Genomic DNA, 14,634 nt, shown 5'->3' with positions numbered 1-14,634 from the left:
TCATGTCAGTGGAGAAACACCAATGAAATGCAGAGCAACTGAGCAAGGCTTAGTCTCTGGGGTCAAGCTGATACAAGGTCCTGAAGCAATGGAATTCGCATCATTTTCTGACCAGTGTCTAGAAGAAATTACAAAGCCATTTACATGTCCATGGGATACGGCACCGCTTTACTCCCAGCTGCACTGCTCAGAAAGCACATAAAAGTGAGCTTTGTATCTGAGCATATCTGCTGCGCCACACAGCTCGTACTAATAAGCTGAATGACCAAAACCAAGAAGTTGCTACTACTGTTTGCAAAAGCAGTGTATCTCTGCAGAGGAGGAAGATTGCACAAACAAAACCTTACCCCACAGACGAGTGCTGTGCACGTAGGAACACACCCAAACTACACGGAATGCCAAATTTGTTCCTCTGTGGCTGCTCTCATCTCTTGTGTGACTTTTCACTGTCATCTTCTCACTACTACCACTCTGCAAAAGGCTGACAGAGGACTAACATACAGGTGAGCCACTCTCATTTTTCCAGATGGCTGGCAGGGTAATTTCTGGGATGACCCAGATACGCTGGCATTGACCACATTTCCAGGCACCCACGGACCCAATGTGGAACGGTAGCCCCACAGTGCTGTTTTCCAACAAGCCTGGGGCAGGACCCAGGCAGAAACCAGTCGCATTTGGAGGAGAGCAGAAAGCGCTTCCCCAGCATCAACACACAAGCAGCCTTCAATACCAGGAAGACTGCCGCCAAATTTTTGCCTCATATTTGTGGAGACACATTCAAACACCCGCTGAGGATCAAATGCTGAAGTTGGCTTCCCCCCTACTCCAGTAAAATCCACAGTAAATTCAATTGTAATAACTTCTTATTGCAAAGAGGGCTGTGATAATTAACAGACATTTATTTGCGTGTAATTTGACAGCAGATATGCTTTGAAGAATTTTAATGACCCATTAATGGATCCATACAACCACATGTACACACAGAAGATACAATCAAACCCAGGGACCAATCCCTCCTTTGTGTTTGTACGCACCCCAGAACAACAGCAACAGATCATCTGGGTGCCACCGTATGACAACAGCTCTAATTATACCGTCCTGATAAATCATCACCTTCCGTAAGCCTAAACCGCTGACTTTGTGTCAGATGAAAACAGATGCCTGGCGCGTTCCCACACACCTTTACCTCATCATCGTGTTGTCGTTTGGTTTGGAGGACGACTGTTAGCACATGGAACAGAACACAACAACAGAAGTTTGGAAAAAGGAACTGCTGCGTGTCCTCACTTCATCTCCTTTGTAACACTTAAAACATTATTACGTCTTTTTAAGAGACCAGAAACATTACACTCAGCGCATTCTTTGTGAAAGTAATCGGAGTTAAGGTCGTACCATGTCTAGAAAATGTGCTTTCAAGACAAATTCATGAGTGTTCACAGAAAAGATGGGGGATGAACAACAGGCTTCCTAAGTGCTTTTTTTTTAAAAAAAAAAAAACCAACCTAGCTAGCCCTAACAAATTCTATTAATTCACAGGAATTTCTTTGCTCCTTTTTTTAAGGAAGTTTATTGCCAGTGCCAAAAATTAGTCAGCCTTAAGGTGGCTGTCAGCATCCTGTCTGCCACCCTCCCAGCCCTCCTGTGCTAAGTGCCCGGTTTCTCGGCACAGCCCCGTCCTTCTCACAGGTTATTGCAACACTTGGATCGTTCCCGTTTTCATCCCGAACGCAAACCTGCTCCGCTTCATATTCCTCCTCCAAAAACTCTCATGCTCAACACGCCACATCCACCCACGTGCTGCAAGCCTCCATCACCTCCAGGGTTTGAATGCTGACACCAGCTCAAGTTCAGGAACGGGCAGCAGCCAGGAAAGGGGGATCACAGAGCAAAGCAGATCTGGGGGGCAGAAAGGCAGGAAAAGAGTCCACAACAAACAGTGATCCCTGCAGCGGAAACCAAGCCTTAAGTCCCTTAATGTAACTACACATAAGAAAAATTCCGTTACTTTATGCATACGCAAACATATGTGCTTGGTCAACATCCCCTTCTCCTTCTGCTTAACTTTTCCTCTCCACAACTCCCCCCACCACCATTTCTTCACTGTAATTTTTCCAAGGATCCCTGGTGATGGAGCAGGACCACAGATGCCAGGCACCAGACAAACACCAGGTGTCTCCACAGAGACAGGAGAGACCACCTGGCAGGCCGGGGCCACCAGAAATAAAACAGGTAATATCTCAGACCACGTTAACTCATCCCAGACAGCAACATCCAGCGACTCTGGACAGGGACAAGAAGACTCGGGGAGCTCCAGCCGCGACCTCAGCCTTACTAGTCATGAAGAAAAGTATCACCAAGGGGCAATGATACTTCTACTACCTTAACACAAATAACTCCAGACGCCTGCCACAGTGATTTCTGATGAAACCAAGAACACACCCACCCACCAACAGGAACCCAGTGTCCCTAGGTACAGGGGAAACTGGTTTTCCACCTTCAACAGTCTTCCTGGACATCCACGGCTCCTCCAAACACCCATTTTTTCCCCGCTTTGTGTATGGTCTTGTTACATCCTACTTTCCTTTAAGGCTGTCTTCAGCTCCTCAGGTCCCGCGTTGTCCTCTCCTCCAGCTTTTGCCATGGCTGCTGCCCACACCAGCTCCTCCCTGCCTCTGCGGAGACTGACGCCGATGTTGACTGTGAAATGGCTGAGAGATCTTCACAAGCCAACCAGCTCATCCTCGCACAGCTCCGCTATCCCAAACTCAAGGTGAAACCTTGGAGGTGGAATTACACAAGGAGTAACTCCTTGTATCTGGTCTTCAATAAACTTCACAGAGCTGCTTCAAGTCTCCACAAGAAAACCTGAGTTACAGTAGTCAAAATCCACTGGATCCTAACAGCATGGAAGTGAAGTAGGGATGACTGTGTGAAGAGCATTCACAAAATTACTTTTCATACGTTTTTTTCCACATTCACATATCTCTATACCTACATAGATATTTTCTTTTTAAAAGATTACTGAGAAAATCTAATATGTTAAGTGAAGTTTTCAAGTTGAGGCACTGTGATTTCAGCCCTTCAAACACTGTTCTCTTCTCCAAAGTGTAAAATACACTAAACAAAGCAGAATAAACTGGGTTTCTAAGAACAACAAAAATCTGTTTTGTGTCTAGCATCTTCTTAGCTGTCAGACTCACACTTCTGATCATCTTGTCCCTTTTCTTAAATGCTGAAGAGTTTAGTTTAAGAGAGAGTGCGTCCTCTTCCATGGGGACAACAGGGGACAGAGATGCTCCTGAGTGATGGGTTGTTTCTTTTCCTGTGCCGGGGAAGTCCCAACTCAGAGGGCAGTGTTACTGGCCCAACCGAGGCCGAGGGACCACAGATGGGTCCCTACACACTGCAGAGCAACCTGCGCTGTCTACACAACAACCTGCAAGAGAGAGGACTCGAAGCAAACTTCAGACAAACTTCTCAATCCTGCCACTGCCCTGGGCTGCCACTCATCCTTCACCACGTTCTTCAAACGCTCTCTCCCATCTCCCACCCTCTGGGAGCACAAAACTCAGGCATAGAAGAGCTAAGTGAAGGGGATAACTGTCTGTCTTCCTCTCCAGTCTGATGACACAAGCCTTGACCCCTGGACACCAGCCCCAGAGCCTGAAGTAGGCTTGGACAAGCTTTTTGCAAGGGGAGAAGAGGATCTAGTCTCTAGAAGGGTAAAGAACTAGCCTGACTTCTTACATCTCAAGGACTCCATCTCCTTCCCTTTCCTCAGCCTGCCAGACCAGCCAGTCCCCAGTGGATTCTTCTTCAGCTAATATCTTCCTCTTTCACATCAGTTTGGCATTTCTCTTCTTAAACTTTTTCTTCTCCCTCTGATTTTCTGGCAGAGCCATGGAAGCGACAACAGTGACAAGTCTCTCCACGATTCTTCTCCAGCGCTCCAGATCTAGCCAAACAGTTGCAGAAATCTTCTTCTGCTGGCATTTCACTTGGCAAGTACCAAAAAGTCAATAAATGTCACCAGGTTATCTCCCGTTGTCCACCAGGACAAGGTAGCAAAGGGTGTGAAAGCCACAGTGTCTCACCAGCTAGACAGCAGGAGATAAGAGTAGCAGGTAAAGGACTCCGTCATGGCTCTCGTCTTTTTACAAAGACTCAAAGGGGATGCCCTGGTTGACAATTCTATGCCCAGCTCAGAATGCATGACCTGCAACATACAAGTGGGAGTTACAAGATTTTTGCTACGCACGGGTACGCAGGAAGATGACTTATTTGTGGGTTAGAACAGGATACACAGAAGTCATCAGTCTATTGCACAGACTGCACATCATACATATTATCATGTCCAAAAAATGTCCTAGGTTCTGCACAGGAACCATCGGAGACATAATGGCAGACAATTCAGCAACAGGCATTTAAAATTTAGCGCTTAGTGGCCTGCATGAATTTCACAGATTGCCTTACTGCTTTCGCTCTGCTCTTCACCCTGTTAAGAAGCCAAGCCACCCCTTTACAACACCCAGGCCCTTCAGACATCCTCTTCAGGGCACCAAAACCCGGGGGAAAACGCTGCCTGCAGCCCAGAAGACACTTCTGAGCTCCAGCCAGCCTCCTCTGACATGCACAAAACTTCCCAGTGAAATATTAGCAATCCCAGCCTTTGCACTGCTTACTTTTTCGTACAAATACACGGCAACCTATAATCCCTAATCAACCTAGAAAATAAATGACTGATAAACCAATCTGCTTGTAACCCCATTAACAGATTCTGGCTTCAGTACCAACAGGGTAATTTGCTGAGACTATTTTTAATCCTGGCTGCTAAACCATTAAATCCCACGATTTCCACATAGTATTTCCCCCCTCCCCTCTAAATTTACCCAGGGTTACCAACAATTTGGCAACTCATTAAAGAGCAGACAAATAAATAACATTTGCAAATATACACCTCCTGGCACCGGAGGATGGAGAGACTCCAATTACCCAGTTGATCCCGTTAAAGCTATTACTTTCTAATTGGAAGGAGTCATTCAGAAGCAAAGCTCTGTGTCTGGCATGTCACTTGACACCTGCTATGTACCGCTCATGATAAGATGAACTCTCCAATATGCTTCTCGCGACGAGAAGAAGTGGGTTGTTTCACCCTACCGCCGACAGCCACAGCTCGTGCTCTACCAAAATCTGTTCAAATTTAACGGGACCGGGGTTATCAACATAAATTGTCGTGTTTTCTCAAACTGGCATTAAAACATTCTCCAAGTATCATTATTGATGTCAATATAAATTATGCATTGAAGAACACAGCATTCATTACAGAGGTAAAATTTATCTGGGGGGAAAGAAAAAGAGACAAACAGAGAAAACCTAATTAAAGTAAGTATTTCTAGATTTTGTACAGCTTTTCCCTGTAGTGATGAAAACACTTCTTTAAAACAGTCTTAAAATAAGCATTCGCAGAGTGATTAAAAACAGTACCAAGGAAGTATTGTGTTAATCAGCTAAAGGTACAGTTATGCACAGGATGTTGCAAAGGGGCTGACGTGCTAATACATGAGGCTGGTAGTTTATCCAAGGATGCTATCAATGTGCTAGCACAACAATCTGGAAGACAGACCCCCGGTTTCTCGTGAGCAGCTACACACAGGAGGAAAAGCTGTATTTAGTGTTAGAAGGGTGGCGTTTAATGCTCCTTTCAAGTTCTATAAATTACAACGTTAGCCATTCCTAATTGTTACACATTAGTATTCAAACATCACATTGAAATCAGAAGCTCAGCAGTTTTTTCGGTACACTTATAGACACTACACACAAACACATGAATAACCTCGTTGAAATATTTCTGAATTCCAAGGTTAAAAGAAACAACTTTAAGAGACAGATGGCGAGCAACTGGTATCTCACCGAGGAGTGCCACCAACTTTTGGAAGTTCTCACGTGATGCGCCGTATGGGGCTAACTCCCACTTATCATGTCCCTTGGGACTCCCGAGCAGAGCCCCATCTCCTGAAGCCTCGAAGATACACATGGGTAGGATGGCACAGGAGAAAGCAAGCCTAAAAATACAACTCCCAGAGGCTCCAAATCCAAAGGAAAAATAAAAGACTTGATTTCCCTAATTGCATGGTTTAGGTTAATCCTGAAGCTGCCTGATTCATGCTTTTATCATACTTGTGGCTGCCAGTACTGGTACCAGCTCACCAACGCAGGTGCCCAACAGTCTACAGCAAGGAAAGCCGGGACGCATCCATTAAAACAGACAGCTAAGCAACCTCCCTGCGAAGACCGGAGTGGGAGGGGAGGGGGGAGAAAAGTCTTTCCCAGCGCATCCTCAACCGTCAAAGGAGCAGCTCTACTTTCAGCCAGCAGAGACCGTAGCTCCTCGCCCCGCGATCCTTTTTACAGCGCACTGTGTCACCGGCTATTGTTCATAACTCTTCCCACAAATCATTTCAACATTCAGAGAGCGAGTGTTTCTTAAGGAAATAATTTCAGAAGGACAAAAAATAAAATAAATAAAATATGCTTACTCATGAACCTGGTACCATTACAACAATGAGGCAAAACCAGCTAAAGACACAGTTACACTGCACAACCCTAAAGGCATCATTTATTGTACTAGATTTCAGAAAAAGAACATTCTGAAACACTAAAATAAATCAGAGCGTAAATGTGACTTGTTGTCAGCTCATACAATACGGGTTAAATGCTACCATATGGTGAGCGCACACACGTTACCCTTTTAAAAAACAAAGGACATGGCTAATTTCTTTCCCAAATCTATTTTTAAATAAACAAACGCGATCATTTTAAAACGAGGCTACAATTGTGGCTAAAATACCTCAATTTCCACCAGTCCCTCTTTACTGAGAACTAATGCCACTTCACTGCTCACCATCTTTAAAAAAAAAAAAAAAAAAAAAAAGACAAACAAAAATTACTATTGAGTCACCTTTATCCCTGTAAGAAGCCAACATGAGCATTTCCACACAGCGTAAAAACAGCGACGAGTCGACTCACCGTTCCTCCTTTCTTTTACCTGCCGGAACAGCAAAGCACACGTGTGTGTGTCTGTGTGTGTGCATGCGATACGTTAAAACTCACTGACATACGATCCGATTTTCAGCAAACACTCCCAACAGGACCTGCCCAATAGACAGAGCTCTCATTTTCTCTGCACCAAAACACACAGTTTCAGTATACTCCCAACCAAAAAGAACAAAAAAAAAAAAAAAAAAAAAAAAAAAAAGGACCAAGGCAAACATGTATGAAATATAAGCAGGGTAGCTGGAGCGGATGCTGTTGGTTTGAAAATTGTCTGTCTAGCCTCCGTGCTGAGTATTTGTTTTTATCATTATACTATAAATGAAACATGTCAGGAGTCTAAAAATAGCTACAAATTGTAATTACATACGCTTTGTAGTTTCTGTTTTAGTTTGAGAAGAAGATTAAAAGCTAGATCGTTTTAGAAACTGGCCTTAAAGATTTGGGGAGCCACAAAATTATTCTACTTTGCAATTTGGAGCACGCTGCTGGAAAACATTTCCTTTGGGTGGTAAACACGATGGCCCCGACACAGAGAAGCGAGCTCCCAACTCCATACAGCAAGATGGCAAGGAAGAAAAGGCAGGAGGGCGGACAAAGAAAATAAGTAATTTCTTAGAGATTGTAAGAGTGCCCTGATTACGGATGTAATACTATAAGCTTTAATTAGGAGCTAAGTGCTGTGTGCTAAATTCATCCCACGCACCGCCCTGTAAATTCAGAGTCACTCTACTGAAGTTACCGTGGGTTTACGACGACCACGTAACAGCAACGCCTGGCCTTGGGCTCCTGTAGCAGCCCGTAATGAAACACGGATTTTGTCGAACAAGCGCTAAGCCACGCAATATCCTGCCAATAGAAATTAAACTCTTTTCCATAAGCAGTCTCTTTAATGAAAGGCTAGCAAAAATGGATTTTAAGTAGTAATCAGAACATAAGTGCTTTTGAATCCAGAGCAAAAACCCTCTGTTCCTCTGTGACATAAACAGACTTACAGCAGTTCAGACCCGTGTCCTCGCCAACACGTGACGTTGTCACCGCGCAAACAGCCGCTGCCCCAGCGTCCCCACGACGGGCACGATCCGCAATGCTCGCTCGCCACTCGGGAGCGGCAAACAAACGCGTTACCTCACAGCAGCCCGGCACTCCTGCTATCAAATACCTGCTAGGGCTTCTTAGGAAATAAAGAGTTTGGCAGCAGCTTAAGAGGTGCAAGCGTTGTCCCTCCGCACGCCTATTTAATCTCGGAAGACACGCTGAATGCCCTGAGTCGGTTTGCACAAGCGCTGTTGCTGTCATATGGTTTCAGGAACGCAAGGAGAAACTGCTCACACCAAGTGTGCAACAACGCCAACGGGCCTCTACAGATAACCAAGACGTAAACAACACCGAACAATTCATAAGCCACGTTGAGTAATCATCACATCAAAAAAAAAAAAAAAAAAAAAAAAAAAAACAAGAGAGCTTGCCGGTTTCACACAGCAAAGCAGGTTCAGCAGATCAAGAGGCCGAACATTTGCTGACTAACAGTTAGGTAACCGAAGTAAACATCTGCAATGAAGTCATCCTCCTAACGAAGGCCACGGCCACGCTAACTACCTGGGCCGTGACCGACCAGCACGTCTTAGGGCGGGCTCGCTAACATAATATTTACTAGAATCGCTCCTCCTGGAAAAGGGCAGGAAGCCTCACTCACTTTTAACACAGAAGGGACAATCAAGAAACACCACTCTTCGTGAAGCCTTTCTAAGTCCCAAGTACTGTCCCAATGACACCTCCAGGAGCCACTGCGCCGTTACAGCTGGTAACCGAAAAACGGGGTTTCGCCTTCAGTGACTGAGTCGGAACAGCTTTATCCTAGTGCTGAAGTGTATAAACATTTGCAACATGTAAGATGTCTGCTTTGAAAAAGCCAGGTTGCTCCGAGGTTCAAATATTTATATTGCAGATATCTAATCAAATAAATGCGACTTTTTTTTTTTTTTTGACATGCAGTGATTAATTATCTGGATTGAGTTTATGGCCGCAGGAAAAAAATAAGCAAGAAGAAAGAAAGAAAAAAAAAAAAACATCATGAGTTTTAGTTGATTAACTCCTGATATCGACTCGCATATAGAAACTGTAATTGCACCCCACAGTCAATGGGAGCGGCAAGCGTGCTTATTAGGGGACAGCGCTGGGCTCATGAGCAACAAGTCAATTTAGAGGATGGCTGAACACACTCGTGCCCAACTGGGGAACATTACACAGCTATGAAAAACAGTAGCAGTGCATTTCCCCTTTCTGCACAGAAATCCAACACCCATTCAGGCTGAAAAGGTATGTCTCTACAAATTCATACTTGTGTCTCAAAAACCAAAGCAGGCACATATTATTTATAAAATTTGCAAGCTCGGACAAAATGCAATCACCTTGTATTTCAGCTTTCTATTTTGATGACTTTAAGAAATAATACAGTCAAACCCAGCTTTCCAGTTCGAGTACACACACACAGACTTAGTCACTGGTCTCACTAATACTTATGCATTGGCTCATTTCTCACACTCAAACCCCAGAGAAGTCCTGGAAGTACATGCCATGAATTTAAGTCTTCACAGCAGCGAGATCTTTCCAAGTTAACAGGTTTTGGATCATACTAGAGATGCTCCCCACAAGAAGGGACCTCAGCACAGAAGTCACCAGTTCAGATCACAGCTAATTATAGGTAACTCCGTTGAAGTCACCTGCACACAAAGACCTTTAAAAAAAATAATAATAATAATAAACAGACTGCCCAAAGTTTGCAAGAGTTGGTGAGTGCATCACTGATGGGATGACACTCTTCCAGGCTGCCCACTCTAGTACCAGCTACACAGGCACCCACAGCAAGGTGCCTTTTTCCGTCAACTGAAGCCAACGTCCCCCTCTTTCGAAGCAGAACTGTAAAGTCTTAAGACATAAACATCTTCCTTTGCTAAAACGAGGAGTGGCTGCACTTACAGGTAGTTCAACAGCCAGAGATCCAGAATGATGGCACAACTGTTTTCACCCCTTCAATGAGCAGTTCTCTAACTGTTAACTGCTATTATTAAATCTTGGTGACAGCACCACACTATGACCAACTATAAAAACACATGATGAACCTCATTTTTAAAGCAAAGACATTAATCACCGTCACAGGAAAACTTTAATCCACAGAAGTCAAATGTCACTGCTGTTGCTCCATGCCAGCCAGTGATACTGGTACTTGCAAACAACAATAGGTAGCTTTCGCCCTTGTGATGTAAACTGCTTTCTCTCCTATGACCATTCCTTAAGACAATCTTCTCACCGAAGTTTAATTTTTTAATTTTTTTCTTCCGTAAGCATTATCTTTGCATACTAAACCAACAGTTTAGAGAGGGGTTACAAGGCCCTACTGTTCACACAGAGCGCGTAGCACTTATCACCAACTGGGTGTCACCTCAAGATCACTCGGCTTTATCGGCCTGAAAACAAATCCCAGGCAAGAACTACTAAAGATACCTGAAAAATATTTCACAACAGGAGCTAGAAAAGGTGCACAGCATGCCAGCACCATGAAGCTGCACACAAATCATTTGACGGCACAGAGCTCATTCAAGATGGCCATGGCAGCCACTCTCGAGAAACTGAAGATGTCTCCTGGAGTAACGGCACCCGAACACTGACCACACCACAGGTGCTCCTACACAACTTCAGCTTCCCGTTTTACCAGGGGGAAAACCTCCGAAACCCACCTCTCCTCACCGCCCAGCGCATGACCTGGTCAGCTGGCAGTGGGTTTGCTGTGACGGAGCTGAAGGACGCGGCGGCAGGAAACAAAGCGGCAGCACTCACCAAGCAACGACTCGTCCCAGCCAGCCACCATGGACAAAACTACAGGAGTGAAACTCTCCAAATATTCCCCACCTTGATGAAACCTTCAGTCCCATCACCACCACCCCTCCCCTGGTGCTGTTCTCCCCTGAAAAGACCCAAGAAAGCAATTTTTGCAATACGGTTATTTTTGGCCTGCTAGCAACAGCCAGCCTGGGGGCAAAAGTTGGGGGGCCCTCATCGTTGCCTCAATGAAGCACCCCATCCATGTCCCCACACGCATGCACACACACACGCACCCCCTTCTCTCCCTCTCGGCTCCACATGCACCTGCCAATGCCCCCCAGCATGTACATCCCACCTACACACCCCCCTGGGCCCCATCCACAGGGGGGACACAAAGAGGAAGCAGCTGCAGGTCACTGCCCGCCCTCAGGGTCAGCATCCTCTGGCCACGGTCCCCTCCAGGACAGGCAGGGAGCCTTGATGCGCCGCTGGAAAGCGATGGTCAAAAAAAAAAAAAAAAAAAAAAAAAAAAAAAAAAAAAATCAAGATGCGCACACCCCATGAAATAAAACTCTTCGGTATCAAACCGCCCACACGCCATGCACAGGGAGGGGGCACAAAGGAAATGTGACAGGAGAGCTTGACAAACAGACAACCCCCCCTCAAATCAACCCACATTTTACCATTCAGCTTCTGCTTAAAATTATGCTTTTCTCTTTTTTTTTTTTTTTTGGGGGGGGGAACCAACCAAATACACGGTTGCCAAGCCGAGTTAATGAAAAACCCTTTGGCTGTTAACTCATTTAGTGCAGCAAGCATGAAATAAAGCCCGTGGCAGGGGGCCAAAGCGCAGCGGCCCTTTGCCGGGCAGGCTGCTGGGACCTCTCCCCGACCGCCGAGCCCACAAATTCTGAAGAACCGCGATTCTCCCCTAGAAATCAGTGCATCCGCCTCAAAAAAAAAAAAAAAAAAAATTTAAAATATTGACGGAACCTCCGGGAGATTTTTTTTTTTTTTCCTAACGGCACTTTTGCATTCACTTCCAAAAAAAAAGCCCCACCCCACCGCTGCGAGGGGATACCGGCACCGAGGCGGGGCGGAGGAGGCGCGCGGCGGCTCCCGGTCCCACCTCGCCGCGCCCCGACACCCCGGGGCCGGGCGGGGCGGGGCCGAGCCGGGCGGCGGGCGGGGTCTCGGGTTGGGTCCGCCCCCCGAGGGGCGGTACCAGCCAGCGGGCGGGGGCTCCGCGGCCCCTCTGTCCGTCCGACCGTCTGTCCGTGCCCCCAGCCCCTCCCCGCCGAAAAAACTTCTCCGCTCGCAAGGACGGAGTTCGGCTCCTCAAGGCTTGGGGGGGGGGGGGGGGGGGGGGGGGGGGGGGTTGGCGAGCGGAGGGGCGGCGGGCGATGGGCAGCTGGGGGGGGGGGGCGGGGGAAGGAATGAGGAGGAAGAGGAGGAGGAGGAGGAGGTGGCAGCGAAAGAGTTGCGCCTCTCCCCAAAAAAGGGACTTTGACCCCGCACCGCTCGCCGGCGGACCCCAAATTACGTATTTTTGTCACAGGCCGGACCCTAACGCGCATCGGCACAGCGTCTTAATTTACGAACGCATCAGCCTAATTTCATTATTTAATCATGCGCCCAGCAACCGTGTTTCCTTAAGAAAGGCCTGACCTATTTTTGGCTGGAGATAAACGATCATGTTAACAGATGTTAATCTTGTAATCTGTTTTTCCTGTAAGCACTTCGCATACCCACGTTTCAGACATTAAAAAAAAATAATTAAAAAAAAATCTTTCCCAAACGACTTGACGTCACGATTCAGTTCTTATTAAAAAAAATAAATAAATATCTCGCAATGGTTTCAAAGACATTAAATCTTTTTCGCTTTATAAATGCTGATTTGTTCTGCCTCAACTCCCACAGGCTTTTATTTGCATTTCAAATTCCACAGGTTACACCAGTCGCCTTTTCAGAAAATGTAAACCAACAATAAACGCAGCGAATGGGGGGGGGAGAAAGGGGGGGAACCGTGCATCTGGATTAAATAAAGACCAGAATTAATGCTCAGAAAGCAGTCCGAGCCAAATTATATCTGCACGCCCCGTGCCCGACCGCCCCCGTATCCAAAGGGGGGGGGGGCACACACAACGCGCGACCCCCAGAAGCTCCCTTGCCCCGCTCCCCGCTGCTGATCAACGCTCCCAATAAACCCGGCCGGCTCCAAACCCACACTTTTTCCGCTTAAAACACCGCGGTTCGTCTCCAGCAGCCCATCGCCGAGGTTCTAGGGAGAGGTTTGGGGGGGGTTGTGAAGCACCGCGGCCGGCCGGCCCGTCCCACACGCCCCGCCCGTCCCAACACCCCACCTTGCCCCCCTCGTCGGCAAACTTTGCCCAGCCAAACTTTCCTCCGCTCGCCCGAGCGCTTAAATTCGCGTTAGGACCGGGACCGGGCGAAGATAGTAACGAGGGAGGGGGAGGAGGGGGGCGAGGAGGAGGAAAGCTTTTATAGCACAAAATGTCTGGAACTGCATTATTCTTTTCACTCTCTCCTTATCCGCTTTTTTTTTTTTTTTTTAAACATACACACTAAACTCCCTGCCCTTCTCTCCTCCCCCCCCGACCCGCACCCACGGGGCTATTTCCCCCTTCTGGCGATAATCGCGACGGAGACATTGTCCTCCGACCCCCCCTCGCCGTCCGTAGGTGAAGAATTGTTTTCTCCACCCAGCCACCCCCCCACACCCCGCAACTTCCTTCGCTAAAACCGTGCACGCCGGCAGCGGGGAGCCCCCAGCCCGCGCCCCCCGACCGGGCGGGGAACGGCGAAAAAAAAGGTGGGGAGGGGGACACACGACACACATACACACACACAACCACACACCGGGCATTTCGCGCACAGAATCAATACTACTAAAAAAAAAAATAAATAAATTAAAAAAAAAAAAAAGAAGAAAAAAAAACCCACAACACTTAAATAATTTAAGTGGCTACTCGGGACTCGAGGACGCTTCGCCCACCTTCACGAGCCCAAGTATTTTACTTTGCAGTGAGGCAATTTGTTCTTTTGTTTCTTAATGGATTAAAATCGCCGTCCGCCCCTGACGGAGGGTACAAAGCCAAAAGGCCCCCAGAGTCCGCCAGCCCCCCCCCCCCGCCCCGGCACCACCACTGCAGTAACACCGACCTCCTCGCCAAACACTGCAAAGTTACCATTTTGGAGCCACTCCGATGCCCGCGGGGACAAACACAGACCCCCAAGGGATGCGAAGTTTTTTTTACCCCAAGGGCGCAGCCCGAGGACCCCAGCCCCCCCTCCCCCCGGCCGCCCCTCACCTCCTCGGCTGCCGGCGGCACCGCGTGGGGAAGGAGCCACCCCACCGCCGCCGCCGCCGCCGCCCTGCCCGCTGAAGCCCCACCGCCGCACGCCAGCGGCCGCCAGCCGCACATGGATCCGCCGAGCGGCTCCACTGGCGCGGGCGGGGGCGGCCCCGCCGGCCCCCGCCACCCGCCCGCCGCGCCCGCGCGCGCCGCCCCCGCCCCGCCGCGCCCGCGCGCGCGCGCGCCGCCCCCGCCGCGCCGCGCCGCGCCCCGCCCGCCCCGCACCGCGTCCCCTCGGCGGCCGCCAACGGCCCGACCGGTGCGGAGCCCGCGGCCCGGCGGCTGCTGCCTCCGCCCCGCAAAGTTGGGGCGCGGGGTGCCGCCCTCCTCCCCCGTCAACCCCTGGAGGCCGCCGCCGCCGCCCCCCGTGCTGCTCGGGGGTTGT

The 14,634-nt window shown here is 48.3% G+C and overlaps 1 protein-coding gene across 2 annotated transcripts in view; it reads right to left on the bottom strand.

Moving 5' to 3' along the window:
- ZNF516 (zinc finger protein 516) overlaps positions 1–14,327 on the bottom strand; it is a 110,293-nt gene extending 95,966 nt beyond the window's left edge. For both annotated transcript variants that reach the window (XM_086740538.1, XM_086740539.1), the window contains exon 1: positions 14,205–14,327. The gene's annotated coding sequence lies outside the window, so the exon portion shown is untranslated. The remainder of the gene's footprint in view (positions 1–14,204) is intronic.
- Between the last annotated feature and the right edge of the window lie 307 nt (positions 14,328–14,634).

Source organism: Chlamydotis macqueenii, chromosome 2, assembly GCF_036417535.1.
Source record: "Chlamydotis macqueenii isolate bChlMac1 chromosome 2, bChlMac1.mat, whole genome shotgun sequence".
NCBI classification, from domain to species: Eukaryota; Metazoa; Chordata; class Aves; order Otidiformes; family Otididae; genus Chlamydotis; species Chlamydotis macqueenii.
The sequence above is the reverse complement of the archived record's forward strand: the minus strand, read 5'-3'. Positions and strand labels throughout refer to the sequence as shown.